At 40.2% G+C, this 26,806-nt stretch overlaps 1 protein-coding gene across 3 annotated transcripts in view; it reads right to left on the bottom strand.

Annotated features, from left to right (window-relative positions):
- The window catches only part of PRKCZ (protein kinase C zeta), a 608,643-nt gene that overhangs the window by 335,599 nt on the left and 246,238 nt on the right, over positions 1-26,806 (bottom strand). The gene's annotated exons all lie outside the window — the stretch shown is intronic.

The raw sequence follows: 26,806 nt of genomic DNA, 5'->3' as shown, positions 1-26,806 counted from the left end.
TTTACCAAATTTTCAGTCTTTTTTCTTTTATAGCGCAAAAAATAAAAAACCCAATGGTGATTAAATACCACCAAAAGAAAGCTCTATTTGTGTGAAAAAAAGGATAAAAATTTCATATGGGTAAAGTGTTGTATGACTGAGTAATTGTCATTCAAAGTGTGAGAGCACCGAAAGCTGAAAATTGGTCTGGTTAGGAAGGGGGTTTAAGTGCCCAGTGGTCAAGTGGTTAAAATCTTTTTTTTTTTGTTTTTTTTTGTTTTACCTTAATGCATTCTATGCATTAAGGTCAAAAACCTTCTGTGCAGCAGCTCCCCTGAGCGCCTGTCCCTTTTTCTTACCAGAGTCTGATTCGATCCAGCGATGTGCATGAGTGCAGCGGCTCCCACCACTGTCTCCCTCCTTATTGGTCTGATTGATGTCAATCAAAAGAGACCAGGGGCAGGGCTGAGTCCCATTGTCAGTGGGACTCGGGAGCGAGCACACACGGGTCCCCCTAGGGAAAGCGGCTTTCCGCAGGGGTACTCATCGAAGAGGAGGGGCCCTGGACTACAGGCGGGGGACCCCAAAAGAAGAGGATCGGAGCTGCTCTGTGCAAAAGCATTGCACAGAGCAGGCAAGTATAGGCATGTTTGTTATTTTAATTGAAAAAAACAAGCGTTTAATACCGCTTTAAGCATGCAAAATCTGGGCACAGATTTACTTTATGTTATACTGTTGCAATCAGGTAACTAGGGGAAAGGAAGCTGAGAAAATGTTTCCTTCTGCCTTCAGCAGACTGAAAACATCTCAGTTTAGGTAAAGCTAATCGCCTAAAGTAGTGTGCATGGACACATAGTATAACCTTATTTAGCTTCTAGGAGCAGAAAAAATGCTAACAGCTTCTAGGAGCTTAAAAAAAACACTAGTATACGCGGAGCCTTAAATGATAAAAGATTGTTTTGTTTTTTTTTTTAAATGACACTGTTACTGTACATTGTGACATGTCAGAAATTCATTCATTCTGATCCACTATAAGAGATCATTCACACAGGGATTGTATTATTTTTAGTGGGTGGCTTAATCATAGCCTTCCACTGTAAGGAGCAGTAAATCCCACCCACTGTATAGCGCTGCAGAGCAGAACGCAGAGAGCATGCATGCTATAAGCAAATATGGTAACCCCCATGTACATATAGGTTTACAAAATACACATAGTAGTAAGTTCTTTAAAACAGTAACTTATATTGAGAAGAGTAAAATTTCCCATTAAAGGTAAATTTTCTACAAAGAATCACCTGAAAACACATTACCACATTACAGATCTACAAACAGACAAAACATATTACTAACCTACAAGTCACCAGCGGAGCTCTTCTTTAATTAAATATCTGCCTGGCTAACTGTATCAGAGACATCACAGAACACAGCAGTATATCCCATATTTGTTTTCATTACATCCACTGATTAGGAAGAAGTGTAATTGCAAAACATAACCCACTATGAATCTTCTCGGTGGAGTCAGCGCAGCCTGAAAGCAGAGTACTGCAGAGACATTTGTGCAGGTTCAGCAGAGACTATGTGCGCTGTAAGGCAAGACGCACTTCCTACAGATCACTGATCTGGGATTTTACAAGGGCATTCATGACTGAGGCAGATATTAGTAAAGGTCCAGCAGTCCCTTGAAACAAATTAAAAAAAAGAAAAATGTTCTCAGTGGGAATATTACATTTAAAGTGAACCTTTACCAAGAACAATATGGGAGCTGCCACTTCTGACCTTCTGAACATGCTGGTTGCCTTCCTGCTTTGCTCAAGGAGACTGCAGATATGGGCAAAAGCTGGACCTTTCTCACAAGCAAAGCAATTCCACGTAGTGTCGGCGCTTGCTACCAAGTCCTGCCCCTTTACATTCCTATTGGCTCATCACTACGATGAGTTGTATCACTGGCCAACGGGAATGTGCAGTAGACAAAATGGGGCAAATACAGGAAGCTGTGGCATTATGAGTAAGTGCCAAAACTTTGGCTTGTTGTCTCTAGCCACAGACCTCACACCTTGTATTCAAATCACTGGCAAAATAACAGAATAGAGAATTAGAAAGTGTTGACATGTTTTGTACCAAAGTGATGACTGAAAAAGGCTTCAACTTGGCTATACTGGACCATCATTTTTTTTAGAATAGTATAGTATAAGTAGAACTGGCATGGCAGCCCGGAAACTAGCATTTTTAGAAGCGAGGGCAACAATGGTAGCCTTTATGTTGCTCTCAAAGCAGGGTGAGCACAGACAAATTAATTTGATTATTTAGTATAGGAGATCATCTCATTTACATATCAGCAGGCCTGCCAGCTTCAAGAGCCCAAACAAAGTTATTATTGGTTATAGTTAGATACCTAAAAAAACTCCACCAAATTCTAAAAAAAAAAAAAAAAAAAAAAATGAAAAAATTAGTTTTAAAGTGTTTCTTTCGGGGAGGGGGGTGGAGTTTGGTTTTTACATTTTTGAATAGGATATGCAAACCCTTTCTGAATAAAGATAGAGTTATAGAGATAAAACCCAGGACCTTTACTTAGAGGGAGTATTACAGAGCAGATGGTGGTTAGACATTACAGCCACATAAAAAGCCTATTTAAATGTGGGGTCCTGAAATTCACAAATATAGTCAAATGTTTTAAGGTAATTATTATTATTACAAAAAATGGGGGGTAAAAGGTCCTTGAATCCACACTCACCAAAGTAGCAAACAGCAAATAGAGTACCAGCCGATTCGTCAATATGTGACGGGATACCTGCCCTAAAAGCAATGGCACTATATCATACAGATGGTGCTGTATGCAAATCACAGGGAAACCCTTTTACATTGCTGGAAAAGGAAGCATGTTGAAGGCCTGCTGACAAGCCCTGCAGGGGCTGCGTTGACGTTTCGTACGCCTCCGCGTTCTGAAGAAGTACGCGGAGGCGTACGAAACGTCAACGCAGCCCCTGCAGGGCTTGTCAGCAGGCCTTCAACATGCTTCCTTTTCCAGCAATTTAAAAGGGTTTCCCTGTGATTTGCATACAGCACCCTACTTCACAAGCTAATTCCGCATCAGCAATTGAATGCAAAGTTCCTGGTTCCTGGTCTCTTCCTAACCATGTGACCGGTCATGTGATTACACAGTCTGCAGTGTCTACTATTGAGGAGAATGGTGTGCTGTGACTACACACTGAATGTTGCTCTGAACTGACTGTGAGCCGCTCCATGCCAAACAGCAAGACAGCAGAGTCTGAGGACATCCCCAGTACTTGAAAGAGGTGAGAGCCCAATGGGCAGTTTCTCTTTCCCTCCTTATCAATAGTCTTTGCATCTGTTTGCCATTCACCCTCCTGCATGGATTGACACACTTGAAACTGATGAACTGTGAAAATATCATCCTGGTCTAGATTGGAAAAGAGACTAAGCCCTTTTTTTTGGAGTGGTTTGTCCTTTGCTCCTTTTATGCTGCATTGAGGAAATAGTGTTTGTGCACTGGACATACCTAGTAACAGGAACGCTGGTCTTTCCATTTCCAAAACAACTGGTGTAAACACACATTTAGTGCACTGAGGTTGGAAGCTGCTTGTGGAGGATTTCCTTCCAACAGAGGTTTTTTTTAAAAAACCCCACCTAATTCAGCTATGTAAGGTCCTGTCTATGTGGATATATGTGGGTTTTTTTTTTTTTTTTTTTCTTCTCAGTACTGCTCAATCTGATGCACAGTTAATACTAGACCACATAAGACTTGATATCCCATCAGTAGCTTACTCCATGTAATGTTTGGTGCAATACTTTTTTCTTTGGATTCAAATGGACACTGCATGCGTTTTTGGCCTGCAGGCACGCTCTGCAGTTTTATTCATCAATGTTGCAGCATGGTTTTTAATTTTGGTTTAGTGTAGTGAGACGGACTGTGTTATTTAGATACATTGTTTATCTTACATATATTTGGAATTTTTTGTATATGTAAATACCCCCACCCCCCCTACCCTTAATAAAGCCTTTTTGCATTTTTGTACCATAAGCCGTAGTTGACCATTCCCCTTTTTTGCTTTCTGGGGACTCCCTTGTCTCCTCTTTCTGTTGTTAATTATTATTATTATTAGATTTTCAAGAAAAATTTGCATCTGTTATTTGACTGGGACCCCCTAGAGATTACATGACAGTGGAGGCCTGCTGGTGCAAAAATGTTCTCCTAATCTAAAGCGAGACTAAAAGATCGTTTTTTATTTTTTAAAATAACAAACATGTCATACTTACCTCCACTGTGCAGCTCAGCTTGTTTTGCACAGAGTGGCCCCGAACATCCATTTCTATGGTTCTTGGCAGCTCTTGCATTAGATAACCCCCTTTGAGAAGCGCTCTCCCGAGGGGGTTACCTTGCGGGCATGCTCCCACATCCAGCATTTCCGTCCACAGACACGAATGCCGGACTCTGCCCCGCCCCCCGGGGTCTGAGTCATTGGATTTGATTGACAGCAGTGGGATCCAATGACTGCGCTGCTATCAATCTATCCAATCAAGAGCTGGGAACATGTGGAGAGAGGGACAGCGGGGACACGCCAACGGAAATTCGGGGGTCAGGTAAGGGGGGGGGGGCTGGGGGGCCGGTGACTGCAAGGTGTTTTTTCATCTTCATGCATAGGATGCATGAAGGTGAAAAAACACGAGCCTTTACAACCCCTTTAACGTGAACCTGTAGTCAAGCTATAGACCAGTCTTTCTTTATCTTTATAACATGAAGGAACCCTTAAAGCTGAACTCAAAACTTTTTCACTAGAACTGAATGGAATGAGCTATCCCAGCACACAGTGCCTTGAAAAATTATTCACACCTCTTGAAATCCACATTTTGTCATGTTACAACCGAAAACATAAATGTATTTATTGGGATATTATGTGACAGACCAACACAAAAGTGGAACATAATTGTGAAGTGGAAGGAAAATGATCAATGGTTTTCAATTTTTTTTACAAATAAATATCTGAAAAGTGTGGTGTGCGCATTTGTTTTAGTCCCCCTTTACTCTGATACCCCTACCTAAAATCTAGTGGAACCAATTGCCTTCAGAAGTCATCTAATTAGTAAATAGAGTCCACCTATGTGTAAATTAATCTCAGTATAAATATAGCTGTTCTGTGAAGCCATAAAAAGCCACATTTGCAGTTTGCAAGAAGCCATGTGGGAGACAAAGCAAACATGTGCAAAAGGTGCTCTGTTCAGACGAGACCAAAATTGAACTTTTTGGCCTAAAAGCAAAACGCTATGTGTGGCAGAAAACCAACACTGCACATCACCCAAAACAAACCATCCCCACTGTGAAACATGGTGGTGGCAGCATCATATTGTGGGGATGCTTTTCTTCAGCAGGGACAGGGAAGCTGGTCAGAGATGATTGGAAGATGGATGGAGTCAAATACAGGGCAATCTTAGAAGAAAACCTGTTAGAGTCTGCAAAAGACCTGAGACTGGGCCGGAGGTTCATCTTTCAGCAGGACAACCCCCCTAAACATACAGCCAGAGCTACAATAAATTGGTTTAGATCAAAGCATATTCTTTTGTTAGGATAGCCTAGTCAAAATCCAGACCTAAATCCAATTGAGAATCCTTGGCAAGACTTGAAAATTGCTGTTCACAGACGCTCTCCATCCAATCTGACAGAGCTTGAGCTATTATGAAAAGAAGAATGGGCAAAAAGGTCACTCTCTAGATGTGCAAAGCTGGTAGAGACATCCCCAAAAAGACTTGCAGCTGTAATTGCAGCGAAAGGTGGTTCTACAAAGTATTGACTCAGGGGGGCTGAAAATGCACACCACACTTTTCACATATTTATTTGTAAAACAATTTTGAAAACCATTTATCATTTTCCTCCCACTACACAATTGTGTCACTTTGTGTTAGTCTATCACATAAATTCCCAATAAAATACATTTACGGTATGAATATATTTTCAAGGCACTGTAGATCATAACTCCATGTTGCTCTGTTGTCTGCAGATCCTCTATCTGGGTCTAGTTATGGCTTTGTATCATGTGACACTCTGCATATCTTGCTGAAGACTCTGTCCCTTCCACAGCCACTTCCTGCAGCAGCTAGAGTCTATAACACTTCCCTTTGTCATCTTTCAGATGCTGCAAATAAAGTAACTTCCTTTACAGCTCTGATGGCGGGTGGGATTGAATACATAACATTCAGTCCCGCCCAGTCACACTTACAGGAGGAGTCCAAACCTCCCAAGTGCCACCTCACAGCATTATTCAAGAAGGAAAATTACCAGTTACACTTACCGGTAACTGCTTTTCTAGGAAATCTTCCAGGACGGCACACCTGAGAAATGACTGGTCCACCTGACAGGAAACGCAATCAACACGTCAGGGTAAACGGCCCCTCCCTTCCCCTTGCACCTCAGTTCTGTCAAAGTAATAGGTTATCCTGGTGCAAGAGGGAAACTTTTTTCCCATAGTAATTACATCAAAACGGGTGGGAAGTAGGCCTGCCGTCTTGGAAAATTTCCTAGAAAAGCAGTTACTGGTAAGTGAAACTGATAATTTTCTCTAGTCCTCTTCCAGGACGGCACACCTGAGAGGATGGACAAGAAGTTCAAGGCCTACCTTAGGGTAGGATCACTGCTTGTAAGACCTTTCTTTCAAAATGCCAGATCCTGAGGCAATAGCAGTTCCACTCTATAATGCTTTAGGAAGGTGTTCTGCTTCGTCCATGTGGCTATCTGACAGATCTGATCTATTAAGGCTCGGGCTCTTTCTGCCCATGAGGCCACCAGAGATCTTGTGGAATGGGCTTTTAGGTCTGCTGGTATTGGGGACCCTGCTTGCTCATAAGCTTTTCCTATAGTCTGTCCTCAAGGTTCACAACACTGTAAACCTATGTAAATTTTTTTCTAGTTTTTGGAAAAGTAGGGAAAATTAGAACATCTGTAGGGTTTTTGTGCTAGCCATGCCTCAGTTAAAGAGATTTCGCCTTACTCCCTGTCCTTCTGTCATTATTTTCATCAGACAGGAAGGAAAAATCTGCAACAGGAACAAAGACACAATTTAAAAGTCTGACAGAGGTTCTAGTTACCACTACCCTACTAAAGAAAAGCATTTTTGTTTGTGTTGGTGATGTTGAGTTACCCTCACTACCAGTCTGGTAAAATGTTAGAATGACAGAAGTGAGGGCAAATCTGTCCAATGGAGATCTAAAATGCATTAAAAAAAAAAAAAAAAAAAAAATCAGAGGTTCCAATCTTTACCCATTCTATCAAAAGCTAGGATAAAAAAAGTTTACAACCTGCAGGGGTAAATGCAGCAGGGAGGGTATGCATTGTAGTAACCAAGAGCAACCGAAGTAGCATAAGACCATGCAGCCTGAAGCATGACGAAAAATAAAAAATAAAAATTAGAAGCGAACACTGAATCAGGGAAGGGGACTTCTATTTATTACACAGGGAAAGGGTCCTTCCATAGGAGGAGTTAACCCATTATGTGCTAACGAGATATGCCAGGAAAAAAAGGTTTTGTTGGGATATACACTGTAAGTCCTTTAATGGCTAAGTAGGGGTTATTCACATTACATACTGACATCACAACCTCTGTTTAAAGAGGAAGTAAAGCCTCTTAAAATAAAAAAAAATACACCCTGCAAGGCAAAGGCATAGTGAGCTAGTATGCATAGCATACTAGTTCATTATGAATTACTTACCTGAGATCAAAGCCCTGGCATCGGCAGTTGCTCGCCTCCTCCTCCGATGCCATCTATCCCGGAGTGACTTCCGTGTATCTCCCGCGCATGCGCGCTGGTGCCGCCACTAATGGCATGATCGCCGTTAGAAACGGCACGCTCAGTGCACCTGCGCCCGATGTCTATGGCCAAACATGGATCAAAATGCAGCCTTACCCTGTTGAACCAGACAAATTTTGTCCATTTATGGTCAGCTTTGGAATCAGCCATGACACCTTCTCGTTAGAAACATGGGCAAGAACTATATTTTAAGCATTTTTTTTTTTCTATAAAGTATGCTAGGTAAATGAGAACACATAACAAATGTATAGTGAGGCTTTCTCAAATTTGACAGCAAAAGTGGAAATGCACTGGCCACAGATGGAACAATATGTTATAATATTCTAGCAATATTCAACAAACATTGTTCACAGAAAGGATTTTAAGGCAAAGAAATAATATGTTTTGCATTTTTGCAGCTCTCCTCCAAACCAAAATTGCCCTGTATGGCGAATATTTGCACTGAAAACTTTTCTTGAGAAGATCACCTGCAGAGAAGCATCTTCCAACAAATTGGAAACACCTTTTCACCAATATCCTCCATTCTCTCTGTAGTCAGATGCAGCATGTTGTAACTAAGCTGATGCAATGTGATTTGTGTTTAGTTATTTTTTTTTTGCATACTCTTATTATAATTTTTATTGAACCTTAGAAAAATTGCATAGCTTAGATGACATGGGGACCAACAGCCTTTTTTGGTTGACTGCAGACATTTTTACTTATCCAGATATAGCATTATTTATCATATGAACAGAAGATGCTAGATAGTCATTGGATTAGGATTTAAGAGGAAGAGAAGATCAAATATAGCTGGGCTATCACCAAGGAAACAGGTTTACCTTCCCAACACATGTGCGCTATAAATACAATACACAAAAATTGAATGGTTCTGTAAATTTCCTTATAATGAATTAACTACTAAACTCTTCCTCTGCCAAAAAAGCTCACGGTTAAATGCGATGACCAAAGGGGGACCTCCTTTCCTTTTGGATATGTAAATATATGAAAACAGAGCAATGTCAAAGCAACTACATGTCTACACTTGTTTTATATGTGAACAGGTTTTTAAGAAGGGGCTAAACACATACTGTAATGTTATAGAATATAAAATAAGACATCCTTATGTCACTGCAGTTACTTTCCAATATCTTTTTAAGCGCTCTAGACCCCCCAAAATTAATGGTACTTTTATAAGTCAATGCCTGATATTAGGGCTGCAACTAACGATTATTTTCATAATCGATTAGTTGGCCGATGATTGAATCGATTAATCGGTTAATAACCTTAAAGTGTGGTGTATAATTTAGTTAATATGTAAAGTTTAAAAAAAGGCAATTTATTTCTAAATATCTTTATACACAGGGGTAAATATAAATAACCAACTATATGGTTAGGGAGTAAAATCTTTAATCCTCTCTGAGAATAACAGACAGAAGAGATATACTCTATATACTATGGTTGAATCTAGTAAATATAATCAGACTCAGATCAAATTTTTTTTATTTAAAGAAAAAAAAAAAATCTAGACTGTTTTGCAGATTTTCAAACAGAACTGTAATATTACATGCTTTTCTGCAGCTTCTCCATTGAAGTATATTGAACCAAAAAAGCACCCTTTCCAAATACACAGCAGCTGAAAAAAGCATAGATGTGAATGTTAAATGAACTGTAGTGCATTTCTGCAAAAAGCACCAAAAAACACATGGGTGGGAACCAGGCCTAAGACATTTAGTAACATGATGGAGTTAAAAAAAAAAAAAAAAAAAATTAGCCCTTCGTTTTTTTAAAGTGCAACATTGAAAGTAATATTTACAGTAGAGATTTTTTGTTCTTTTTGTACCATATAGGGCTAATTTTAGCTTTTTTAACCCCATCATGTTACTGGCCGATTAATCGATTATGAAAATAGTAATCAATTAATTTCCTAATCGATTAGTTGTCGATTGATCGAGTAGTTGTTTCGGCCCTACCTGATATACATGTAACTGTTGGTTATTTGGGCTCCTCTGTGTTTGTATCCACACCATATTATTCAGGTTAAAAAAAATATTTTAGTGCTCGCCATGCTAGAAAATGGTTAAAGTACAACTGAAGGAAAACGTATTAGTTTTCAATAGTATGGAGAGCGTTTAAAACACCTGTCGGGTGTTCTAATCTAGATCAACTCTCCGTGAAAAAAAAAAAAAAATTTTGGGTGATCTGGAATAGAGAGGAAATATTCCCATGAGGACATTAGTTTGGGTGACTAGGAGGAAATTTCCTCATTTCCCCTTGCGGCAATGGGACAGGAAGTGAAGGGAAAACCCTCCAATGGGACGCAGATGGCAAAAACTTACAGAAGTTAAAACCCTGTCTCACTCTATCCAATATGAAAAAAGAAATTGCCTGCAGTTCTACTTTTTAGTTAAGTAATCTCATTGAAAGAGACTTAGAAGACTAACTTCTTGACAGAGCAGCAGTGTCAGTGGCTTCACTCGCACACTTCAACCAAGATCATGACTAATCTTTTAAAATGTGGTCATGTGATCATCGCTATCTGCATCTTACAGTAACAGACTCTTTAGAATAAGTATATGGACTGCCTTTACCATGTATGAGTAAAATCGCTGTAAATTGGCAGCATCCTCACAGACTCCAGCAATGGCATAGTGACATCATGGTAAGGGATGGCAACAAGACCAGTTGACCTCAGATCCAGAAAGTAGCATTGGATCACCAGTCTCTGCTAGTGGAAAAGATAAGTGCAAGGGACACATTATGGCAGGGTCAGATAAGAAAAAAAAAGAAAGGCTTAGAATGCTTTTTGTGCAGAATGCATGGGTGGGATAAGTGGGCTTTTTTTTGTGCCAGGATACAGTGTTTAAGAATACTAGACAGAGGGACAGTAATCAATTCAGTCACCCAGCAAGGCAATGCTAAACAGTGAGACAGACTGTTCACTAGATCTACTACAAGGTTACAGATGAAGTCATAAATCCTCCCTCAGCTGCTCTAAAGCTGCAGACAGACACCTGACCTGAACCACATATACTTCACAACAATTCTCCCCATGCTGCCTAAAGGAATACAGGGGAGTCTTCACATACCATACCCAATGAAGTAGTCAGAGGAACCTGAGGAGCTTAGAATTGCATGTAAGGTGATTTATGCTTATTCAAAAAAAAAAAATCAGTTTGATCCAAGACATGTCATGTGAATTTTCACAATACACTTCAACAGGCACACCTCTGCAAGGGTCAAATTTCCCATAAAATGACAACTGACTTTAGCCATTTACTTGTGGGTATGTCTCTGAAAATCTGTCTCACCTACAGTGATACATCCCTCTCAGATCTGTTGCACTTGGGTACCCAGGTTACAGGTGCAGGGGTCACAAATAAACAGAAAAGCTGTTACACAGACTTTGCATGCTGACAGGCAGCCTAAATTGTGTCTGTGTTGCTTGTTTGATAAATCCCCTCCAAAATGTCTAAATGAGATCAGATATCTTCATGTGGAACAAAATTTGCATTATGCTGAATTGGGCCATTACTGAAAATGCTCATATAGATAACAAGCACTATTTGATTTTAAATAGAACAATCTTCATTCTTTTAAAGATCTTATTATATACATGCTTAGGTAACGCTCAACACACACATCTACATATACACGCATACAAATTATTTCATACAGAGACATGCACTTACATTAATTCAGCATTCCTGCTGGAAGCAAAAATGAATTTAGAGCAATAGAGTATCTGTAACTCATGACCATAAATAACACGCATTTTATTTGACAGTCTCCCTAATGTACCTTTCACAGAATACAAATAATCAGATCTCCTCTTTCTATTGTGCCTGCCACAAGATCCAGAAATTGCCCTACTTTGTTGTGCTTAGCTTTTAGAGCATGGCATCAAGACATAACATAATAAAGCATAAAAGTATGGAGAGTTTCCTTTTTATATACTAAAATCTGATGGAAAAGAACCTCCTGTCAACGGATGGGCTCTAACAGCTACTTTCAGTACAAAGTAATAACTACTATCACCTGCAATCAGCTAACAAAATGGAATCCATTTTCTAATATCAGCCACGATTCCCTCTGAAAAGCACTACGCAACACTAAGAGGTTAAAATTATCGCAAGATATAAAAGGAAATATTTTAAACACTAAAATGTGGTAAAATGTCCATTTATATTTAACATGCAAAAATAAGCATATGTTAGCAAAGCATTACAAAGTTTTATTAAAAAGATACTCCAGTCAGGAAAAATGTTTTCAAACCATTGTGCTACATTTTTTTCCCCCATTTCTGTGTACCAAATCTTTGGGTCTGTCGGTGTTCCATGTGCTACATAAATATTTCATGATAAAGGTGTAGAGAATCCCATTCCCTGATGATACAAAACAACTGAATTGCGATGCTGACTTTCATGCGCAGCACAAATATTTTCCCACAGCCCCACTCAACATCAACATATTGGATGGCAAAAATGCAAAAAAAAAAAAAAAATCCTTTCAAAGATTGTCAAGACACGGGGTTATTGTCATTGGCCCATTTACTCCAAGGCCCCAGTCACACCTGAGCATAGCGGTTTCAGGCAGAAAGTCGCGCGATTTTGTGAAAGTCAAAAGGTCACCAATGTAAAAAGCAGAAAACGCCCAAATCTGCCTAAAAAAAAAAGTTCCAGAACTTGTTTGAGCTTCAGGCGTTTTGGAGCTTCAGGCTTCAGGAGTTTTGAAGTAAAGATGTGAACCATCTCCATAGAGAAGGTTTCAAGCTACAAAACGCTCAGATGTGAATGGGGGCTAAGGGCTTGACGCTACCATTGCAGCTGAGACATGGAAAAAAAATGTCTGAGTTCCAGCAGTGCAATGTCTCCACCAAGATTTCCTGCACCGTAGGCAGCATTAGTGCAGGAGGTCATAGGTGAGGACACAAATCTCTTATAGAACAGAACAGTATAAGGACCTGTTCACTTTTGCCGTTTACTGGCAGTAAGACGTGTAGAAATCTGCGTTTATTGCTACGTGGCTAGGTCAAATCAATGTGTTGCTCTGCATTGGTTTCAAACAAGATGTGCAGCATTTTAGCATCTTAACAAGCATTTTGCAAACCAACTGAAAGAAATGATGGTAAAAGCACAAAAACACATAAGCATTCTTTGGTGTTTTAGTGCATCTGCACTGTGGAAAATGTACATTCTTTAATATTTTTACCCCACTTTACACTAAAGAAGTAAACATAAATGAGCAGCTACTAAGTGCAAATAGGTGTGTATTACCAAAACAGTGCAGCTTGCAACAGCTTTAAAAGAGAAGACAACTACTGGCTTTTGGACAGCTGAAGCAAAAAATATATATTAAAAAAAAACTAAATACAAAAAATTTGAAAACATGAAAGGAGAAGATATAAATTACCCATACATCTAAGTAAAAAGGCACTATGTAACTACCACTGTTATTTTTTGAGGTGCCACGGTGGACACCCTCTAAAATTGTGCTCTGAGCCTCTGTAGATCTTTAACAGTCATCTTCCAGGCAGTTTTGCAATGCTGGCATGCTTCCATTACAGAAGCATATTATGCGGTAATCTTTATGTATGCACAAGCAAAAAAATGTGTGTTCCACAGGAATCATTTCACATCTATTCATTCTCTGCCCATGATGGCATTCAGGACAGACTGTCTGAGGTCAAGGCATCCAATAGTCAGTGGGATAAACTATGGGATTTACACAAAATGAACCCGGGCAGGGATCCAACAAACTTTGTTGTAAGCAAAAGTAATTGCCGCTTGTGCCTGAACAACTAACAACTTTATGGGCAACACACAACGCTGCAAGTACTCTACACCAATAGACTGAACATTTAGACAATGATATTACTGTGACCCTGGACAGTCGCAGATATAATATATGGTACATCTATATATGTGGGGGAAAAGCTTCCTTTCTAAGCTACATGCACACTGGGCTTAAAAAAACACAAGTTCCCTTGGCAGAAAAACCCTCCTCATATAGAGCATTTTTGTACACAGGTAGGCAAGTTTAGGAAAGTTTAGCTCCAACCAAGAATGCAAAAGGGATGTTTTTTTTTCCTGCCTCTAAATGTTGAGCTTAAAATATGCCTGTAATTGTCCTAATGTGCATGGATACATAGGATAATATTGAGCTGCTTCTACAGAAAAAATATGTTTAAAGGCAGGAAGAAAAAAACCTTCTGGTTTGCTTTTTTTTTTTTGAAGCTTTCTGCCAAAAAAAAAAAAAACACAACCTAAAACTCTCCTAAACTTGCCTAAACCATGTACAAAAACATTCAATGTGAGGGTTTTTTCTGCCAAAGGAAATGGCATGTTTTTAAGCCCAGTGTGCATGGAGCCTTAATCAGGTTTTATTTTGTGCTGCCCATCAAGCCCGAACTTTTCTGCAAGTGACACAGGCCCCAGCCTACTGTAGTAAGATTTCATTTAGACAGCACACAATTGTCTGCCCACATACTCAGTCCTGGTTTAATTTGCAGCAGTTTTGAACTGCCATATAACTGAATCAGCCAGAAGCATGTCCAAGGGCTTAAGGTGACCCTATTGCCACAGAATAACTCATATAAAGAAAGGGTAGCCCTGTCTATAACATGTATTCTATACTCAACTTTCAAGCTGCTCACATTTCGAAATGACTCCGCTTCACTGCTCTCCGGCAGCTGCAGGTATTCCACAATTCTGGGTGTGTAAATATCTGCTCCCCCACTTCACAATGCATCTTCTCTCACTGGCAGGACACAGGAGTTAGCAGGAGGACCCATACTGTGTGCAGTGGGGGGTAGGTATCCGACTTTCGCCCAGTCAAAAATCTGAAATGGCCTGGGAACAGTGGCGCAATGGTGTTTCAAGACATGAGCCACCAGAAAGGCAACTATACATGATTTTTTTTAAAGATGATCGTGAAATTAAATCTCTGACAGGGATTCAGCCTTTCTCTACCCCAAACAAAATAAGATTTACTTTAGGGACCCTGAGACACCAACTCTCCCCTAAATCCACCAAGACAATGACAAAACTCCCTCAGTGTTTTCTAATAAAGCTGTATCTAATACCCATGTTCAATATATTATGGGTTTGATTTACTAAAACTGGAGTGCGCAAAATCTGGTGTAGCTCTGCATAGAAACCAATAAGCTTCCTTTTTAGTTAGAAGCCGATTGACTACCATGCACAACAGCACCAAATTTTGCACTCTCCAGTTTTAGTAAACCATCCCCTAGGTTTCCAATGATGATTGCAGGCTAAGGTGATATATAGCCATCTCTCATTCCTTGTTGGATTTTCCAGAAGAAAAACATGAATACCTGAGCAAAGCAGTCACACACCCTGGAAGATGTCTCAAGAGAGGGATGTCTCAACTTCAGTGGAAAAAGAGGAAAAGCTTTTCCTAGGGACATCAATGCCTTTTCTACGTCACTGTTCTTAAAAATATATATATATTAAAGCTAAAAGGTGAAAAAAGTGCTTCTTTTTTTTTTTTTTTATGTGATGTCTTCTAAAACGAATAGTCACATATCTCCAGTGAGCAAATTAACAGAGACGGTCACACTTGCACAGGGATGACCATTTCAGCAAAACAAGCACTTATCCTTTTGGCATGCTTTAAAACAAAAATGAAAAATACAGAATGTATTAGTAACATGCACTTTTTATATTTGTATTTAGTATGCCAAATTATTAAAATTCAATACATTTGCATAAATGTTATTCTTCTTCTTTATCTTGCACTGACAATGTCTTTAAATGCTAAGCCAAAAGAATGGACCTTCAGCTAGAGCAGCCAGATTCCCTTCAGGAAAATATGCCAATCAACTGAAGAGGAAAGTAAGAAAAGAAGACTAAAGAAACTGAAGAGACAGAATTTGGAAAGACAGAGAATTTGAAGCGCTCATGGTGACAGGAGGTCCAGTCCCAATAACATGCACACAAATGATGGGTGACATTTAGAATACTTAAAATAAACAAAGCCCCTCTGCAGAATCATATAAACCCGAAGGATTTGTAAACCTGCGTTCCACTGCTGATAGACTACAGCATGCTGCCATGCTCTGCTAGCCAAGGTAATTCAATCACTGGACTGTTTATTTACAAGCACACTTTTCATAAAATAACCAGCAAATATCGGTAGCATAAAACACAACTGAATAACTACTATAAGTACTGAGAAGACTTTGCTTTTGAACAGGAATATCTAGTGTAATGAAGTGCACAACAAGCTTAAAGTGTCTCATGGCATTTCTCTTGCTATCCCATATAACAGTAGCTGTGCACAGAGGCGGTTGTAAGCTATTTTTTTGCTCCCTGTATCCTGTCACAGCTCTCAAGAACCTCTAGCTTGTAACTGTGAAAATCTGTGTAAAATTGACTTTACACACTTGGACTATTCCTCCTTTCCTCATTGGATGTAATACTTCACATTTTCTGATGAACATCAAACAAACCACTCCAGGTAGATCTTGGCTCTCATGCACATCCACTTTGGCTGGGTGCTGTTTTGTTTTTTTTCTTACCAGCTAATAAATACCTATATAAAAGATTTACAGCACAACTGGATTGTAGAAAACATCTTCTATAAAATTGCACTTGATACAGATCTAATCTGTGCCAGTTATTAAAACGTAAACATACATTTTCACAGCCTGTGGTGAAAATCTTCATATTCTAGGCCAGCCATTAGAAAAAAAATAATTATTATAGTTCTAGCCAATCTGGTACTGGTTGATAAGATAACGAGGAATGGTAGTTTGCTTTAAAGCTGAACTCTAGAGACACAGCTGAATATATGGAAAATGTTTTATAATATGGTTTCAGATAGTCTTAAAGTCCAGGTAACCAACCTACCAACCCCCTCCCCTTCCTTATTTCCCTCCTCCAAGCTGCAGTATTACATGTAGTTGGTGAATGTTTTCATTGGGTCCCTTGGGGTTACCCCCACTGGCTTACTTGTCTTGTGGCCTGGCCTCTCTCCCCTTCGTTGAAGATTACAGTGGGTTGGTGGCTAGGGCTCAACATGGGTGGGCGAAAGTTTCAGTTGGGGCCCCTAGGGATTATTCCTCCTCCTTGACCCTTACCTCAGAGAAGTTCAGCCGAGGATGCTTTAGCACAGTGGTCATCAACCCTGTCCTCAGAGCCCACTAACAGGCCAGGTTTGCAAGATAACTGAAATACATCACAGCTGATATCATTTGCTGCTCAGTGATTGCAGTATTCTAGTCTGCATCTCCCCAAGGTAATACATAAAACCTGGCCCGTTAGTGGTCCCAGAGGACAGGGTTGATGACCACTGCTTTAGCATGTTCCACATTTTCTGTTTTAGATGTGTTATGTGTTTTTACACTGTACCAGCTGACTGATTCGACCCCCTCTCCAGGGGGTGATAAACAAGGTTATGCTTAGGCCATGTGGATGGTGGTAGAGCCAACCCTTGTGTATCCTGACAGGATGCGACCCCCAGTTCAAGTGGCGCTCTTGTTTAATGCATATTCTGTCTCATTTTGTTCCCCTTTTCTCCTCCTCCCTCCCTCGTACTCAGATCCACTCTGTTAAGAGGCACCAGAGGACATCTGGCCTGCGCAACCCCTTCAGGAAGAGCAGCCCCCCCCCCCCTCCCATAATGGCTCACAACGCGCTGAAATTTTTTTTCAAAACATTCATGGGTTTAATTCCCTCACTAAACGATCCAAAGTCTTCCATCACCTAAAGTCCCAGACCGTGGACATAGTTTGTTTGCAAAAAAACAGGTTTGCACAGTCCTTTTCCCCTCGGTATCTGTCTTCATACAGCTTCTGTCCTAGAGAAACAGAGGGGTGCTAGTGGCGTTCTGGCAAAATCTCCCCATTTACTTGCTCCTTACAAATCGCAGACCCAACAGGGAGATATTTGCTCCTGCAGGGTTCCTTGCGGGACCAGGAGCTCTCCCTAGTGGGATATTACACCCCAAACAGATTTTAGCAGAGATTTTTTTCACATTTATTGTAAGTGGTGGCCAGACACCAGAAGGGCTTGCTTATTTTGATGGGAGGCTCAAATACCGTTCTCAACTCCGCTCTTGACAGACAATGCCCTAATGATGCACCTCCCTCCCATGATGCCTCACAAGAATTATCAATGTGCATCCCCTTACAGTAGCATGGTTTGGTGGACATGTGGCATGAGCGGCATCCCTCCGCCCTAGAATTCAGCTTCTTTTCAAATCCACACCAGAGTTTTTGTAGGATAGACCACGTTTTGATGCATCTTCGCTCGCTTCCCCAAGTGGATCATTATCCCAACCTCTGTGTGGTTGGACCACGATCCCTTGGTCTTTAGAGTCTTTGACATGACTGAGGTCTAACCATGAAACCAGAAGTCAAGATTTGCATGCTGAGTTTGTCAGGATAAGGGGCATCAGGAGCACTATGAAAAAATACCTGAGGTATGTCCAGACACCTATAGTGTCTGCTTCCAGATTTTGATGGCAACAAATGCTAATAAAAGAAACATGCTTGTTTAAAGGGATACAGTTGTGCTCAAAAGTTTGCATACCCTGGCAGCATTTATGATTTCTTGGCCATTTTTCAGAGAATATGAATGACAACACAAAAACTTTTCTCTCACTCATGGTTAGTGTTTGGCTGAAGTCATTTATTTTTAATCAACTGTGTTTACTTTTGTTAAATCATAATGGCAACAGAAACGACCCAAATGACCCTGATCAAAAGTTTACATACCCCAGTTCTTAATACTGTGTATTGCCTCCCATACCATCGATGACCGCTTAAAGTCTTAAAGAAGGTTTGAGGCTTGTTTCTGTGCTGTCTGGTGTACTGTAAGCGGGATACTTTGTGGCATTTGGGTAGTAATGGCTTTCTTCTGGCGACTCGACCATGCAGCCCATCTTTCTTCAAGTGCCTCCTTATTGTTCATCTTGAAACAGCCACACCACATGTTTTCAGAAAGTCCTGTATTTCACCTAAAGTTATTTGTGGGTTTTTCTTTGTATCCAGAACAATTTTCCTGGCAGTTGTGGCTGAAATTTTAGTTGGTCTACCTGACCATGGTTTGGTTTCAACAGAACCCCTCATTTTCCACTTCTTGATTAGAGAACACTGCTGGCATTGGCATTCTCAATTCCTTGGATATCTTTTTATATCCCTTTCCTGTTTTATACAGTTCAACTACCTTTTCCCACAGATCCTTTGACAAATCTTCTGCTTTCCCCATGACTCAGAATCCAGGAACGTCAGGGCAGCACTGGATGAAAGATGCAAGGGTCTGTCAGGAGACCAGAAACTCATTGACTTTTTATACACACACACACACTAATTACAAGCAAACAGATCACAGGTGAGGATGGTTACCTTTAATAGTCATTCAAACTCCTTTGTGTCAACTTGTGTGCATGTTATCAGGCCAAAATCACCAGGGTATGTAAACTTTTGATCAGGGTCATTTGGGTAGTTTCTGTTGTGATTACGATTTAAAAAGAGTAAACACAGTTGATTGATAATAACTCGCTTCAGCCTAATGGCCCGTACACACAAACCAAAAATCGGAAAAAACAAATAATACTGCTTTTGACGCGATCGTACGATAATCATATCGTCAGTACAGAGCTTTCGAGAGCCGATCACAACAGTTCATCCGATATTATTTGATTGGACAAGCACGAAAATTTTCTGTCGCACAAGAATTTGTGACTTTAGTAACCTATTCAATTTCTATATGCGACTAGTAAGCGAAAAAAGTCTGACGATCTGTCGTCTGATTTTCGGATCGTGTGTACTGGGCATAACACTAACCAGTGAGTGAAAGAAACATTTTTGTGTTATTCATATTCTCTGAAAAATGGCCAAGAAATCAATTCTGCCAGGGTATGTAAACTTATGAGCAGTTTACACTTATGTGTAAACTGTTACATCTACTGCTATTCCCTTTACTAATGTCAAGGCTGGGGCAGTGAGAAAAGTGCTATCATTTTTATTACACAAGTAAATTTATCTGTTAATGGAGTGGATAATCAAGCTATTTTAGGACCACTTGTTAAAATAAAATGACTGGTATGATGGTAACTGTTATCTTTCTCAGCTGATTGCTAAAATTATTACAACAGCAAGATCCTATCTTGTTAACCTTCCTGGAAAACAAATTGCATGAATACCTGCGACTAATGCCAGGCTGCTTCCCTTGCTTCGTTTACCCCTCAGAGCATCATACCAGGACTTTTATCAGCCGATCAGAGAAGACTGTTTTGTTAAAATAACCAATGAGAATGGTTTGTGTAGCCAAGTGGAACCACCAAAATTTTAATTCTAACCAGCCTACCCCTGGTTAAAGTGGTTTTATTTTGCAGCTTACCAATTCTTAGATGTGGTGGCTGCATTTGTTTTCTTTTTTAGGCCCTCTTTCTTATATTTTCATCTGGTGATCGAGTCAGTAAGTCTTATGCTTTACAACAGAACAAGCTCTCCTGCAAATATAGCAGATAGAGTGTGGAAACAAACCATTTACCATTTATTACTGACACGTGCATTTACAATGATAAGCTTTTATTTATTCATGTAAAACTTTTATCACCAGAAGAAGAATAAAAAAACGGTTGTTGTAACAGCTTGTGTAACTGCAGTGTAAGATGGCGTTTGGCTTCACTTTGTTAATGTATCTAAATCTGCTAATACATGATGTACATCTAACAGTCCCCTCTCCTTGGGCTGACAAAGCTTCTGTCCAAAGGTGCCCCCTGTGCTCCTTCATCCAGAATGGGGGCACTCTAATACAGGAGGTGTGTTACTAGCCAGTTTACCAGGTGAAAAGAGGAAAAAGTCTAAAACAGCAAAATTAAAACAAAATTAAAACACTAAATAAAACATCTAAGGATTGGTAATATATAGAACATTTTTAGTTTTGGGTTTAAAGAATACGTTCGCCTTTTGGGGAAAAAAATTCATGCACATGTTTTTGCAGGAAAAAAAAACGTGCAGCTATTATTTTTATAGCAGGAGCCTGTAGAGTATATTGCCCTTGAGATCAGTGGATCCTGGGTACAATGTCAGGCTTCAGCAGCGAAGCGCTGCAGCTTTCAGCCCGTACCCAAGTGTGAACTGTCTGTTTGAAAGCTGCAGGGCTTGTGAATGAACGTTGAGAGTGCCCATCAACGCCCTCACAGTTCATTAACCACTTCAGCTCCGGAAGATTTGGCTGCTGAATGACCAGGCCATTTTTTGCGATTCGGCACTGCGTCGCTTTAACTGACAATTGCGCGGTCGTGCGACGTTGCACCCAAACAAAATTGGCATCCTTTTTTCCCCACAAATAGAGCTTTCTTTTGGTGGTATTTGATTGCCTCTGAGATTTTTATTTTTTGCGCTATTAAAAGCGGAGTTTAGCTAAAAAATTTTTTTTAGATGTCAGCAGCTGCAAATACTGCAGCTGCTGACTTTTAAAATAAGGACACTTACCTGTCCCGGGGTCCAGCGATGTCGGCACCCGAGGCCGAACCGTCCCTCGATCCTCGGATGCTGCCGCCGCCATTCTCACTGAGGGAATCGGGAAGTGAAGCATTGCGGCTTCACTGCCCGATTCCTACTGCGCATGCGCGAGTCGCGCTGCGCGTCTACACTGGTCCCCGTTGTGTTGTGGGAACTGTGTATTTCCCACAACACAACACGGGGGTGGGCGGGGAGTCTGCGGCTAGCTATACCCGGAAGTGGGTGCAGATACCTGTATTATACAGGTATCTGCACCCCCCTCCCCCCTGAGAGGTGCCAATTGTGACACCGGAGGGGGGGAGGAATCCGATGAGCGGAAGTTCCACTTTAGGGTGGAACTCCGCTTTAACAAAAGAATAGCGACAATTTTGAAAAAAAAAAAAAACGCAACATCTTGTACTTTTTGCTATAATAAATATCCCCATTTGTTTTTTTAAAAATAAGCTAATTTGTTTTCAGTTAAGGCCGATATGTATTCTTCTACATATTTTTGGTAAAAATAAGCGTATATTGATTGGTTTGCGCAAGTGCTATAGCATCTACAAAATAGGGGATAGATTTATAGCATTTTAATTTTTTTTAATTTTTTTTATTTTTTATTAGTAATGGCGGCAATCTGTGATTTTTATCGGGACTGCGACATTATGGCAGACACATCGGACACTTTTGACACATTTTTGGAACAATTGCCATTTATACAGCGATCAGTGCTATAAAAATGCATTGATTACTGTAAAAATGTCACTGGCAGGGAAGGGGCTAACACTAGGGGGGCGATCAAGGGGTTAACTGTGTTCCCTGTTTGTGTTTCTAACTGTAGGGAACTGACCTAGAGGAAGTGACAGATCGTGGTTCCTAGCTAATAGGAACTCACGATCTGTCACGCCTCTCCTCACAGGACAGACACACACACGTCCCTGTTCTGCCTCATGCCCGCGATCGCTCGTGGCCGGCGGTCATCGCGACCATCGGCACATCTGGCAGCATGTGCGCACCTGCTATCGCGCTGACCTGCCGCAGTAAAACAACGGCGGCTGATCGGCAAGGGGCTAAGAACTACAAGCTGTCTGATGTGGTGGTCGACGGGACATGTAACTCATTCATTCGCAGATGAATTAAGCAGCCGCATGGGTGGCGCCCCACACAGCTGCACTGTTTTTGAAAACTAACAGCCGGTGCAGGGAGAGGAACCCCCACTCTCATGCTGGAGCATATTACACCCTACGTCACATCCTTTGTACTTAGCGTTTACTATCGCTTTGAATGCAGAAGAAAAACAGCTTACAGAAAATAGAGATATAAAATTGATTTGATGGCATGGCCAGTCTACTTTATATTTTTATAGTTTCTTATACACAGATTTCCTGGAATTAAGATCAATAAATCATTTGGGATCCAATGACAAACACAAGCATAAACAGAAAGTGTATATTCCACTTGTTTAAAATCTTAGATGATCCATACGTGAAAGGTGTGCAACAAGAACATTTTCTTTTGGAAATGAGCCCATTTCTTTACAGCAGTTTAACAATAGACTGAAAGAATCTAAGGCAAACCATAGATGATGCCATAAATCACTAGATTCCCCCATCAAGATGGATCGAATATTGGCTGGTCCCTGGCTGAAATTTGAACCAGCTATGGCCGGCTTAACTGTAGCAATAGGCAAAATTAGGGGGGCGCGGGGGCTACTTTTATTACACCTTGCATACATAGCATTTAAATGTTCTTTTCATTATTTCTACAGAAATTTTATTTTTCAAATAGAAATTAAATACAGAATGCTTTTATGGCAAATTATTTTATACTATACTGGGCTTTCTATTAAGAAAACCCAGCATTTCCTGCTCACTTGTTGATTACCTGTCTAAAAATCCATAAAAGGTCCATATCTGTGAGGAAAAAGAAAAGGGCATTTCCCTCTTCTGACTCACTTTTTGCGAAAAGACCTGAACACTGGAACATAAAATGACACAGACTATCCAAAGAACAACAGTACGCCAGAAACCGGCCAAAATTTGCACAGCGTATGGCCAAGCACACAAGGAAGCTAGAAACTATTCATTGCCCAATGTGGGAAGAATTTCTGTAAATCTTTATGCTGAGCAAAAAAAAGGGGGTTAGGAAACACTAAAACATGCGAGTGCTTTAAAAACTCTGTGTTGAGGCCGATTCCTATAGATCATACATAATCATTGAAGTTTGGAGAAACCCTAATCAGAACATTGTCAACTATCTTAATCTGTTTTGTAGAATTTAGCCAAGTTCTGGCAACACACTGTACAATTTTCTTGTACAACTCTTTTAGATTTACCAAAACCATAAAATATGAGGTCAAACCTAAACACTTTGAAATTGTATGCAATCAGGCAGCCCTTGCACTACATAGTTAAAGGTAAATCTAAAGGAAATTGAACAAAAATTGTATAAGGCCTCATTCTCACGAGGCGGATCCGCTTCCACGGAGTCCGCCTCGGTCCGCCGGCTCAGCGGGAGATCTCTCTGTTGATCTCCGCTGAGCCGGCGGATGACAGGTCCCTCTCTGCTCACTGAGCGGGGAGGGGCTTGTCGAGCGCCGCTGGTTTCTATGGAGAGATAGGATGAAAACGGACAGCATGTCCATTTTCATAAGATCTCACCCGATCCGATAGCAATGGATCTGAACGTAGAGGCATCCGTCTGCTTTTAGCGGATGGGACCGGGTCGGAGGTCAGCGGACATGTCACCGCTGACATCCGTCGCTCCATAGACTAGCATGGAGCGCCCCTTCAGGTCCGCCGTCAAAACTGACAGGCGGACCGAACTGACAGGCGGACCTGAACGGTCCGATCGTGTGAAAGGGGCCTAATGTGTATTCAGCTAATAAGCCAATCATAGTCCCTGTCAATAAAAAGATTTTACATATTCAGGATGAATGGTAAAGCATGTTCTCCTGTATTTGTTGGCGTAGATGGATTTTACCATGAAAGTCACACAAAAGCTGATTTTATCACTTTTCAATGAGCACTGTGTGAGCCAGCTGAAGATCACCACCTCAATCCTGTATTATGACAGAAAGCTGTAAAGCAGAATAGATGTTATACACACCAGGTTGTCTTTCTTCCTGCATATCCATATCTGCATCATCCATATCTGCAAATGTCTAAAAATACCCAAGATGGATACTGCTGCATTATGCAAAATCATTTGTAATGAGAATTCTTTGTTTTACAGCTTGCCTGTTACTGAAAATAAAGTTCTAACATTCAGAAGCCAAACTCCTCCCTGAAGTCTATAAGAATGGATATACTCTGCATGAATTTCATCCAATTCCTGCTGGCTCGGCCGAAATTTGAGTTTTTGGTTATGGCCCTGCAAACACCGATGAGCTGGTTAGAAGACAATGGTTCAAACAACTTTTGTTGAAGTAGCCTGTTGGCCGAACAGCACCTGCATTTAGTCTGATGAGGGTGCTGTTTTCTGATACAATAACCTGGCAGGGGTGTTTGCCCCTCTACACATTTGTGTATCACCAGCCTACAACCAGGAACCCCCCTTACCCTCTTGCCTTGAATGCATTGTAACTATACTATCCCCCTTTTTTCGTTAAAGAGCTGTGCAAACTAAGGCTTTACATAAATCCTACAATATAATAATGTTAGAGCAAACCTGTCAGGTATATCCATATGCACCAAGTGACAATTCTGACAAAGCTCAGGCACTCTGTTGAGAGACTGCAATCTTCCTTTTGGCTTCTGTGAAACTCTTATTATACAAAGGGCCTTGACTTCTGCTCAACCTAAAGCCAAGCCTCGCCTTTTCTCCAAGGTAAGGTCTGCCTCCACAACTCAACTGTCAAATGTGGAGCCTCTGCTGGACACTTTCACACTGGACTGTTAGATGTCTGAGCTTAGCTGCAAGTAAAGCAGAAGCCGAGAACCTTTTTTAATAAGAGATAGGGATCCCAGAGTGGTGCATATAAATCAGGTAAAGCATTACACCAAATGTCCTTGTAGGCTTAGCAAATTGGATACACTCTCGTAGTGTTCTTAACCTATAAAAAACAATGCACATGCTGTCTTTAAAGACAACCTCACTCCTGAGCTCTAGCATACTAAATGAAAACCAGCTTAGCAATGTTGTTTCCATAACAATCTAATATACATGAATAAAGTGTTCATACAACATTCGTGTTCTAAATGATTTGCTGAATGTTTATGATGCCCATAGACTCCCCTAACTTCCATGCTTTTCAACTCCTTTTCATCATCAAGGCCTGCTACACCCAAATCTATTTATCCCAAATATAATTTTCTTTCGAAAATCTTATCTAAGAATTTTCGTTTTAATTTCGCACCATTAGTGGGCTGCAGCAACAGCAGATTTTTGTGTTGCAATCAAATTTGAGTATTCGGGCATGTTGGAAATTTTTTTAAAACAAACGATTTTCTAATCAATGATGGGAGAATTGTGAGACAAATGTAATAGAAAAAGGAATGCACATGAGTGCAAGAAAAGAAAATTCTCGGAAAGAAAAGAAGATTCCCGGCCACGAAAATTTTTTTCTGTAGCATCATGAGGTGAAATTGAAGGCTTGGTTGGTTGATTTTCGAAAATCAATGGTGGCACCATTGGATCAAAAAAGACATGAAATTTCTGATTTTGAAAATAAATTTTGCTTGGAATTCGACCATGTATGGCCTGCCTAAGTAAATAAATATTTAGCAGGTAGGCACTGTTTTACCTGCATAAATGAATATTACATTTAAATTACATTTATTTATGTAACTCAAGATGTAAGATATAAAAGTATGGTATAGGTATGACAAAGTATATAACAACTTTCAGCTTGTTACACAAGAAGGTCACACAGCTGGGAAGATCTTAGCAAATTGGCATCAAAGGAAGAGCATGACCTTGGAATCACTGCTGGTGTGATCATGTGATCCAAATGACCTCCTCTCCCCTCCTCCTAATTATAGTGGCAGTAGGGAAAGGAGGGGGAGTGTCAGACAATGCACAACAATAACATAAAATATGCATATTCTAAACTTCCTCACATACAAGATATATTCTGAACAAATTACAGCTACTGCTAATATTTACTACCAATGTCCTTTAAAAAATCTGGATGGCTCCAAAAAGATTATTAAAATTTGCATACACAGAAAATTAGAAATTAAAATAGGTCATCCATAGCAAAAATCATTTCATCTTATATGTATACAAGATGACCAGGCTAAAACAATGTTTGAGAAGAATGTGAAAAGATAATAGAATACAAGGAAGTGGAGGGCAGAGTAAACCATGGTAACCACTGAAAACGTGTTACATTTTTCGACAGGTGTACACTAAAATTAATTATGGTTGCTATGGGTTAATGTATTGCGCACTTTCCTATTGCATTTTGCATTGAGCAAACAATTACACTGACCTGTTTTTGATTGTTTTGTAACATATTTGTTCATAAACAAATGGCCAGCACAACTATGATACTTTTATATGTAAACACTGCAGAAATGCAAAACGCAGCAAGTCAGTTGCCCAGTAGAATGCCTG

The sequence above is a fragment of the Aquarana catesbeiana genome, linkage group LG10 (assembly GCF_042186555.1).
Source record: "Aquarana catesbeiana isolate 2022-GZ linkage group LG10, ASM4218655v1, whole genome shotgun sequence".
Taxonomy (NCBI): Eukaryota; Metazoa; Chordata; class Amphibia; order Anura; family Ranidae; genus Aquarana; species Aquarana catesbeiana.
This window is presented reverse-complemented; position numbering and strand designations above follow the sequence as displayed.